The sequence below is a fragment of the Triticum aestivum genome, chromosome 5B, assembly GCF_018294505.1.
Source record: "Triticum aestivum cultivar Chinese Spring chromosome 5B, IWGSC CS RefSeq v2.1, whole genome shotgun sequence".
In the NCBI taxonomy this organism is placed as follows: Eukaryota; Viridiplantae; Streptophyta; class Magnoliopsida; order Poales; family Poaceae; genus Triticum; species Triticum aestivum.
The window spans coordinates 510950132-510960920 of record NC_057807.1 but is presented as its reverse complement, the minus strand read 5'-3'; positions in this window follow the sequence as shown (position 1 = coordinate 510960920).

Below are 10789 nucleotides of genomic sequence, written 5' to 3'. Positions count from 1 at the left end.
TGGCAAAGACTAATCCTAGTCGATCTTTGACCAGCTGAGGTGGACGGGGGTCCCACCTGTCAGCTCTCCTCTCCTTCTCTTGTCTTCTCTCCTCCTTCCTTCCAACAAGAGCCGTGGAGGAATAGCAGCGGCGGCTGGCCCTGCTAGCTCCGACGAGGCCGAGCCCCCTCTCCTCCACCCCCACCCCTCCCATGCCCGCTCCGGCGAGGCCGAACCCTTGCGCGCCCGTGCCCCTGCCCGCTTCGCGACGCCAAGCCCCCGCGTGCCCGTGCCCCTTCCTCCCTGCGGCGAGGCCGAGCCCCCGCACGCACGCGCCCCTGCCAGCTCCGGCGAGGCCGTGCCCCCGCGCGCCCGCTCCATCAAGGTCGAGGCACAGCCCGCCCGCCCTCCCTGACAGGTGTGTCAGGTGGTCAGTCACCGCGACGACGCCTTGCGGCGTGGATCCGGTAGCTGGTGCCGGCGGGAGCTTGTAGGCCGACGCCGGAGGAAGGTCGAGCGCAAGGGAGGCGACACTTCAAGCGCGGGGGAGGCCGGCAGGCATGGGGTGGGCTTGATCCTCGCGTCGAGATCCGGGCACTCAGCCACGGGATGAGGCGGGCACGGGACGGGGCTTGCTGAAGAGGCGAGCGCGAAGCGGCGACGCTTGCCGGAGGGCACCCCTCCTTCAGCTCGGCCTCAGCCGTTGGTGGAGCTGGTTAGAAGGGGAGGGAGTGAGTAATTTGAGGAAGGAGGTGTGAGGCGGACAAGTGGGACCCCCGTCCACCTCAGCAGTCGAACTTTGACTAGGGCTAGTCTTCGCCACATCAGCCCAGACAGATGGGTCCCACCTGTCAGTTTTGCTGTTAGACACGACTCAATATTAATTCAGTGTGATTTGTTATCCACTTGGCGCAGAAGTGGTGGTCTTTTGTGATTTTCGACAAAAGCGGTAATTTTGGAGTACCCTAGCCACAAATGTGGTGGTTTTGAGCAATTAACTCCTCGGCAGGGCTATATGTCTCCGGTACCGATTCCTAATAGGAATCGCTCAAGGACGACGAGTAGCGGGCCGGCCCATTAGCACGGTTGCTCGCTGTACGCTGTAGGTTTGCTCCAGTGTCGGTTTTTTTTTCGTTTTTGTTTTCTTTTGTTTTTTCACCGGGTTTTTCTGTATTTATTTTTTATTCATTTACTCTGGGTTTCTTTGTTTCCTTATTGATTTTTGTGGTTTCTTTCTTTGTACTATGGTTTTCTTTGTTTCTCTCTTTTTTTTGCTTTACTTTTTGATTCTTTGTCGGATTTTATCCATATTATTTTGTTCAACACATATCTACTTTTTTCCCAGTACACCATGTACATTAGAGCACACCAGAAAAACAATTCTGACACACGTTGGCCATTTTTCAAATACATGTTGCACATTTTTAAAATCTTTTTTTAAACACTTTTCCAAATACACGGTAACATCTTCCAAGTACACTTTGAACATTTCTTAATGACAATAATTGTTTTTTAAAACAAAACAAACATTTTTCCAATTGTATGAACATTTTTCAAAAATTTTCATACATTTGCTTGAAACACGGCAACATTTTTTCATTGGCACAAACATTGTTTTGAAAGTCCATCAATATTCTATTTAAACTGTGGTAACAGTTTTTTATACTATGTTAAAAAATTTAAAAAATTATGGTTTTAAATTTATTAATTAAATTGTTTTATTTATTTTAAAATATATGCGTTTAAAACATAAAAAAATCCCACAACTCCATCGTGAGTAACAACGCCCCCCGGCTTGCCAGGCGGCGGCGAGGGAGGCTGGGGGAGGGGGGTGACCGACAACGCCAATTATGATGGGAAAATGTTTGATCGTCTATTCATGCCGTACTCTAAATATGCTCTTAGCGTGAGGAAGGATTTCAGATATCCACATTAGAGTCCATGAAGGGCCTGCAAGCAGAACCGATGTCTTTTGTTGCAAGACGGATGGATACTTCTTTCAGGCGTGAGTATTGAACAGAAAAAGCAGCTGCCACATTCCAACCAACCCCTGAAGCATCAATCGTCTTCTTTCTTCAAACATTTTCACTGGGACATTTCTTCGAGCAGTTTGTATGTGTGGTCGTCGGCGTGGGCAAGCTGGCCCTGCCCTTGACCGAGCTATCCTTCGCGCGGGCGGCCGAGCTAGCCATGGTTGCCGCCGCGCGAGCTTTCATGCCCCGGCCACACAGCTCTCACCTTGCCCCGCCTCGTACTGCCAACATAAACGGACAACTTTACCAAAACGCTGACATTCCACGAAGGAACGGAAATCATCACTCTGCTGTCCCTTTGATTAGGATATCAGTGGATTATTATTTTCGACTGAATCGAGCGGTGGGAATTTTGGTAGTATGCTTCTGCCCCTTTGAACTTGTGCACATTATAAAGATGTGGTTAAGTGTATGCCTAGTAGGGACGTGTTGTGTGTTTATATAGCCATAGGCTAGGTTACAAGATTCGGTAGTTACGTCGTGGATTGATCCCCAAATCATCTATACAGGGATAAGGATCGATCACAACAACCTAACTAACCAGGATACAACGCACGCCATCCATATCCCTATACTTACGCCGTATATACGTACAAGTTATTCTAACACTTCCTCTCAATCATAACTTCGCTAAGTTGAGATTGCCTTTGAAGTCTTCCAACTAGCGCCATGATAAGGCTTTGGTAAAACCATCGGCAACTTGATCATCGGTGGGAATGAAGCGAATGTCAAGTAATCTCTTAGCTACTCTTTCACGCACAAAGTGATAGTCAACTTCAATGTGTTTTGTTCTTGCATGAAACACGGGATTTGCATAAAGATATGTAGCTCCAATATTGTGACAGCATAAGCGAGCAACTGGAGAGGAATTCATGCCAAGTTCATCAAGTACGAGTTGAACCCATATCAATTCAGCTGTAGCATTGGTCAAAGCTTTATATTCAGTTTTCTGTGCTAGATCTTGAGACTGTAGCTTGCTTACGTGCACTCCATGAGACTAGGTTGGGTCCAAAGAAGACAACAAATCCACCAGTTGATCTTCTATCATCTGGACAACCTACCCAATCTGCATCAGAAAATGCACTTACCAACGTTGAGGTTGACTTTATAAACTCCAGTCCCGTACTCATAGTACCCCTGAGATATCTAAGAATCCTCTTAACGGCAGTCCAATGTTGAAATGTAGGAGAGTGCAAGAATTGTCATACTTTATTCACAGGGCTGGAAGGATATGCCAGGTCTTGTCAATGTCAAGTATTGCAGTACACCTACCACAATTCTATAATTTGTAGAATCTTCGGTTCCCAATGGTTCATCATTTCCCTTTGAGAGTGTTTCCGAAGTTGAGAGAGGCATGTTTGACATCTTACAGTTCATCATACCTGCTCGTTTTAGCACTTGTGCTACATATTTTTCTTGCTCAAGAGTATGCCATCATTAACTTTCTTTACCTCTATTCCCAAGAAATAATGTAAGCCACCAAGATCCTTCAAGGCGAAATCCTTCTTAAGATCTTCAAGCAATGCCATAGTTGCTTCCTGTGACTGTGAAGAACTAGCCACAACAATATCATCAACATAGACTAACATGAATATAGTGATTTTTCCTTTTTTATAAAAGAAAAGTGAAGTGTCAGCCTTTGAAGGCTTGAAACCAAGCCTTTGTAGTTTCTCACTCAACCTGGAGTACCATGCTCTAGGTGCTTGTTTCAATCCATACAAAGCCTTATCAAGCTTACACACATGATGATGTTTTCCTCTGACTTCATATCCAGGAGGTTGCCTCATGTATACTTCCTCCTTTAGAACGCCATGAAGAAATGCATTCTGCACATCCAGCTGACGGAGGCTCCAATTGTTTGACACTGCAATAGATAGAACAAGTCTGACAGTAGTTGCTTTCACAACTGGACTAAAGGTGACCTCATAATCTATGACATATCTTTGTTTAAATCCCTTAGCAACTAGTCTAGCCTTGTATCTATATATTTCTCCACTAGCTTTCCTTTTATTCTATAAACCCATTTACAGTCAATGATATTTCTACCTTTAGCGGGAAGAACAACCAAGTTTTATTTCTGATGAGAGCATTATATTCCTCATCCATGGCATTTTCCAATTTTTACTTTCAAGAGCATCATGCAAATTATTTGGTTCTCCAGAGACAGCAAGTCCAACAAACTGACCATTATCATACCTGACCGTACCATCTTTATGTATTTTTGGTTTTGCAATACCGTGTTGAGATCTCGTGCATTGAGGTACAACAGGGACTGCTGTATTTGCATGCTGCACAGAAGATCCTGGTGAGGATGCAGCAGCCGCACCAGATCCGAGGCGGATGTTGCCGGGGGCAGCTACAGCCGAGGTGGGTGCACCTGATCCCATGTAGATCCTGTGCGCCTCGGTTTCGGCCCGTGGCGCTTGTTGGGCCACCTGGCCCTCCTCCGTTGGCCCGCTGGTATGTGGAGAGGGCCGCGCCATCTAGCGGCTTGGGGACGCCGCCGCGCTGCTGCTGGGCCCTCCTACAGCTGAGTGCGTTGTCCCGCTGGCACCTGCGAGCCCTGACGCGATTGCGCGATTGGGCGACGCGTTGTCGCCTCCAGGAGCCACCGGCCTCATTATTCGGCGCGTTAGAGGACAAATCATCATCGAGATCTCCGCCGGCAGTGTCAGTTGTAGCCCCTGGATCATTTTCGTGCTCTATGCCTGTCTCTTGCTGCATAAAATCATGGCCAAAAATAGGATTTCCATCAAAATTTATAGCAGGATTTAATGCATGAAAATCAACCAATGGATCAGCCATACTTTCACCCCCATGATCAGAAGCAGAATTTTCATAAAGAAGAAGAACTTTAGATCTAAGGAGGGCTCCGGCATTTGGATTTAAGGAGGCAAAAGGAAACACGGTTTCATCAAAAACAACGTCACGAGAGATATAAACGCGTCCCGCAGCGATGTCAAGGCACTTGAACCCTTTATGAAGATTAATATATCCAAGAAATACGCATTGTTTGGATTGAAACTCAAGCTTCCTAGCATTAAAGGGTCAGCGATTCGGCCAACAGGCGCAACCAAAAGTGCGTTGAGCATGATAATTTGTTTGTTCATGAAACAATCTCTCTAGAGGAGTTTCAAGATTGATGACTTTGCTAGGAGTACGTTTTATGAGATATGTGGCAGCTATAAATGCTCCATGCCAGAATTTTAAGGGCATTGAAGCATGAGCCAAAAGTGAGAGACCAACTTCGACAATGTGATGATGCTTTCTTTCGGTAGACCCATTTTGTTGATGGGCTGGGGGCATAAAACATGGTGCATGATGCCTATTTGACAAAAAAAAGAATCTAATCGTTCATATTCACCACCCTAGTCGGTTTGCATGGTGATGATTTTACGATCAAGGAGTCTTTCAACAAGTGCTTGATATTCATGGAACACATTAAAGACTTCAGACTTGTGCTTAAGAATATAAATCCAAGTAAATTTACTAAAATCATCAATGAAACTCACATAATAGTTTTTCCTATTAATGGAATCATGGGTAGGCCCCCATACATCAGAAAATACTAGCTCCAAAGGAGCATTCGAAACACTATTGGAATTTGGATGGGGAAGTTGATGACTCTTGCCCATTTGGCAAGCATCACATACTCCCTCTTTATTCAACTCACTACTTGAAAACGGAATTTTATTCTTCCTAAGGACATGCTGAACGATTGTCGACGCTGGATGACCTAATCGGTTGTGCCACCTTGATGAAAAAATCTTGGTGACGCCAAAAGCTTACATGCCCGCACTCAAAGGAGATGATGATGATGATGAGAGGGGATAGAGGCCACCCATACATCTGTCGTGAAGAAGATTTTTATTCGTTTCCTTGTCCTTAATAAAAAAGAAATAAGGATGAGTTTCAAGGAAGGTTTCATTATACGAGATGAACGATGAGCAGAGATCAAGTTTTTGGTGGCGTGTGGTACATGCAAGACATTTTTTAGATGAAGATTGCGAGTAGGAGTACGAATATAGGCTTGACCAATATGGCTGATTTTCATACCTGCACCGTTTGGCACAGCTATTTCATCGTGGCCAGTGTACTTCTCCCTCATCGTCAGCTTGTCTAGTTCACCGGTGATGTATTCTGTAGCTCCAGTGTCGACGTACCAGTTGGTGTCAACGCCATATGAAGATGAGTTGGTGATTGCGCCTGCAGATTTGTCCTTGGTGAAGGCGATGTTGAAGCGACGGTAGCACTCGCTCCATGTCGGTGTGGTTGGGCTTGGAGCAGATCTGACAGAAGACTTCAAGGAGGTCATTGTGTCCCATCCAATGCCACGGCCGCCACGGCCTTGGCCACGCCCGCCGCCGCCATTGCCACGGACACCTCCATTGCGGCCTCCTCCATTACGGACACCACCGAGCCGCCGCCATGACCAGGTCCACTGCAACCACCGCGAGTAGCAGCATTTGCATAGGAGTGGGAGGATGAGTTGCCTGCTTTAGAAGCTTATTAGCTGGGAGTAGAGCTCGCTGTCGGTGTCAAAACCGGCGGATCTCGGGTAGGGGGTCCCGATCAGTGCGTCTTAGGCTAATGGTAACAGGAGGCAAGGAACACAATGTTTACCCAGGTTCGGGCCCTCTCGATGGAGGTAAAACCCTACTTCCTGCTTGATTGATATTGATGATACGAGTAGTACAAGAGTTGATCTACCACGAGATCGTAGAGGCTAAACCCTAGAAGCTAGCCTATGATGATTATGATTGTGATCGTCCCTCTAAGGACCAAACTCTCCGGTTTATATAGACACCGGAGAGGGCTAGGGTTTACATGGAGTCGGTTACAAAGAAGGAAATATAATATCCGGATCTCCAAGCTTGCCTTTCATGCAAAGGAGAGTCCCATCCGGACACGGGACGGAGTCTTGAGTCTTGTGTCTTCACGCTCCAACGATCCGGACAAAGTATATAGTCCAGCTGTCCGGATACCCCTAATCCAGGACTCCCTCAGTAGCCCCTGAACCAGGCTTCAATGGCGATGAGTCCGGCGCGCAGTTTTGTCGTCGGCATTGCAAGGCGGGTTCCATCTCCGAATACTCCAAAGTATTTATCGAACACTTAGACCGTGTCCGGATCTGCAAGATGATCTTCACATACCACTGTAGAGAGGATGATATTTAACAAAATATAACCTGCTGACAACTTTAGACAAAGCGACATGATACTACGGTCGAGTCATTATTCAAACCATTTTTCCACAACCAGCCTCAGCGCATATCGCGAGGCGGTTTCCTCTGCATGTCTTGCCGGAGCAGAGATCGTGTCCCCTTATTACAGGATTATCATCAATACGGGTACGGGTAACCCAAACGCACCGCTAATTACGGCGAGTGGAGAACGAGCGGGTTCCACTAGGCAAGTGGGGAGGCGCAAAAAAGCTTCACCACCCCTATAAAAGAGATAAGATCTCTCCTTCTCTACCCACGCCTTTTCCCCCTGCTAGTCCATTCCACTCTGCTCGAGCCCTAGCGCCCAAGCACTCTTCTTCTCCACCGAAGAGAGGTTCTCCGAAGATGTCCGGATCTGGAGCAGGAGGCAAATGGATGGCCTCTACCGTCCAGGAGAAGGATATCAAGAGGCTCCGAGAGGCCGGGTACCTGGCCAAGAAGATCGGTCACCATCCTCCACCGGCTGGACAGATTGTCCGTACTCCGGAGTCCCACGAGAGGGTCGTGTTTCTTCCTCATTTTGTCCGCGGGCTCGGGTTTCCCCTCCACCCATTCGTTCGCGGTATTATGTATTATTACATGATTGACTTTCATGATCGGTCTCCCAATTCTTTCCTCAACATATCGACGTTCATCGTCGTGTGTGAGGCTTTTCTCCGAATTTTGCCTCACTTCGACCTATGGCTGAAGATTTTCAATGTGAAGCCCAAGGTGGTGAGTGGCGAGCACGCCGAGTGCGGCGGCGCCATGGTGAGCAAGATGCCCAAAGTTATATGGCCGACGGGCACCTTCAATGACTCCGTCAAGGAGTGGCAGCAGCAGTGGTTCTATATCACCGAACCGCGCGGCAAAAAGTGGGTTGCAGCTCCTGAGTTCAGATCCGGAGCCCCACTGCAGCTCACGTCTTGGCCCAAGAAGGGCCTGAACTGGTCCTCGTCCGATGAGCTGTCATTGCTCCAGACGCGCGTCCAGAGTGTGGTCGACAAGGACGTCAAACTCGTTGATGTAGTCCAAGTGATGTTAGTTCGCTTGGTTCTCCCTTGCCAGCGTCGAGCCTGCAATTTGTGGAAATACAACCCAACTGAGCACCAGACCCTTCGGGAGCTCTATGATTCCTCCCATAAGGATATCTGGAAGGTGCTCTTTAAGTCCGGCAAATCATGGCCGGGCTCCACCGAGGATCGTGGGTATCAATTATCCCATTCTGCAAGTTCGGTAAGTTACTGCTATGCTCTTGTCCATTCATGCTTCAGTTGGCATGTCCTGAGGGGGAAACTTTTATCATGCTTTATCATAACCCCAGGGATGGATAAAAAAGGTGGAGAGGATACATTGTCCTGCCCCTCTGCCAGAAGAACCGGCCGGACCTCTTCTGACGAAGATGCTGGTCCTAGCGTCTTACGAGGCACCAAAGAAAGAGGCCTCCAAGAAGGTCAAAAAGACCCGGAGCGGCCTCCGTCGCTGCGATGCTTTGGACACAAAATCCGAAGACTCCAGCGACCATCCTTCTTCTGAAGACGAAGAGGAGGAGGCGGAGGAGGACGAACCTCCCGCAGGGGGTGGGAAGAAGAGGACGACTTCCTCATCCCTGGAGGCCGAATCACCGAAGAGGGGAAAGGCTCCCTCCTGGAGGCATCCACCACGGCTGCTGATAGCAGCCCGGAGTGGGATCCCAGGGTCCAGCCCCTGGAAAAGTCATAAGTATACGAAATCCGAACATGCATATGCGTCTGGGGTTGTTCGGGTATAGTATTTTTAACTGTTGCCATATTTCGTACAGCCCGGCGAGGTCCCACACCGGACGATCCTCATCGGAGGATTCGCTGAGCTCAGATGCCCTGGCGAGCGAGACGCCTCCGGAGGCCCCTTCCCCGAAGCCTAGGTGCGACACCGAGGTGTCGTCTCAGCGGGACCTGGACCACGGGGGCATATCACTGGGGCCGGACACACGGGAGCACCGACTCCTATGCATGTCGATGGCGGGGGTGATCTTCAGTCCGGACCCCAGCCGGACATAGTCCTGGAGACTTTTAAAGCTCCGGGATTGGGTAAGCAGCCGCCTTCGGGGGACTTGCCTATTCCGCCAGTGGCCTGTGCCCAAGCAGGGCAGCCGGGCGGCCTATCGACAGTGCTAAGAAGCGCGTCTATCGTCGATGAACATCGTGCCCTCATGGGCACGGTGATTGAAAAGATTCAGTCCGCTGCGAGCGGACTGAACGAATCCTGCCTTAGTCTTATAAAGGGCTTTGAGGTATGTTTTCTAAGAAACCTTTGAGGAATTGTCATAATATGAGTAGTAGCCCCTGATACACTGTCCGACGGAAGAGAGTCGAACAGGGGATCAAAATTTTCCATTTTTGCAGGAGACTCAGCTAATGACGTGTATCCCTTTGTTTGAAAACAGGCGTCCGCAGGAACGTCTGCCGCTCATAGTGCGGAGGTGTCCGAACTAAAGCAGCGTCTGGAACGGGCCGAAGGGGAACTTGGCCACATGAAGAAGCAGTTGGAGGACAAGCAAGGTATGCCGGAACCCTGTGCTAAGTAGAGCACAAAGTAGAAGTTGTGCCTAATTAAGATATTTGCATTGTATGCTCTAGGGGCGAGTGCCGAAATTGAGGCACTGAAAAAGGCTGTGGCTGAAGCCGACAATAAGGCCGTCGCCGAACAGGTTCTTCGTGAGAAGCACGAGGCCAGGGTCCTTGAAGCTGAGCGAGAGCTCTTGGAGGCCGTGAAGAAAAGCGAGGGCTTGGAGCAGAGTCTAGTAGGGAAAGAATCCGAACTCGCCCGAGCTCTCCAAGCCGCGGAGGATGCTCAGAAAGAAGCTCGAGGTGCTTTGCGGGACATTCAGGAGGTCCGAAAGGTTGCGGCTGGTAAGGCCTTTTGTATTCATGGCCATTTTTACATGATAATGGGAGGAACTCTAAGCGATGAACTGAATTCTTATTTTTCCAGGGGCGTTTGCGGATCTGCCTCACAGCATATCAGATGCTGCCCAATTCTACCGGACCGAGGAGAAGAAGTCTGCGGAGAGGGATTTCTGGTCGCAGTATTTGGCGCCGAATTATCCAGTGCCCTTTATCGATCAGCTGAAGCAGTTGGTCGAACTGCACCAGGCGGCCGAACTAGCCATGAAAAACTTGGTTGTCCGGCTGTGGCCCGCGGAGCCAATTCCAAGCAGTTACTTCGGACTCGTGAAGTGGATTGTTGGCGCCTGCCCTCGGCTTGATGTCATTAAGCGATCAGTATGTATAGAGGGTGCGCGCATGGCGTTTGCCCGTGCAAAGGTGCATTGGGGGAAGCCTTATGTGGAGAAGTTGATGACTGAGGGGCCGCCGGAGGGTAAGGAGAACCGCAAGCCCAAGTTGTACTATGAAGGTGTACTAAAAGGAGCTCATCTTGTGGCGGATAAGTGTACCAAAGACATTATATTTCCCTGAAGGCAGTCGTGTCGTTCTTTGTAATGTGGGATAATGGTACTTTTATTATATATTGCCTGTTTTGTTTGAACTTTTGTTCTTCCTGTGCGGTTGTTTAGTGTATGTACATCCTGAGA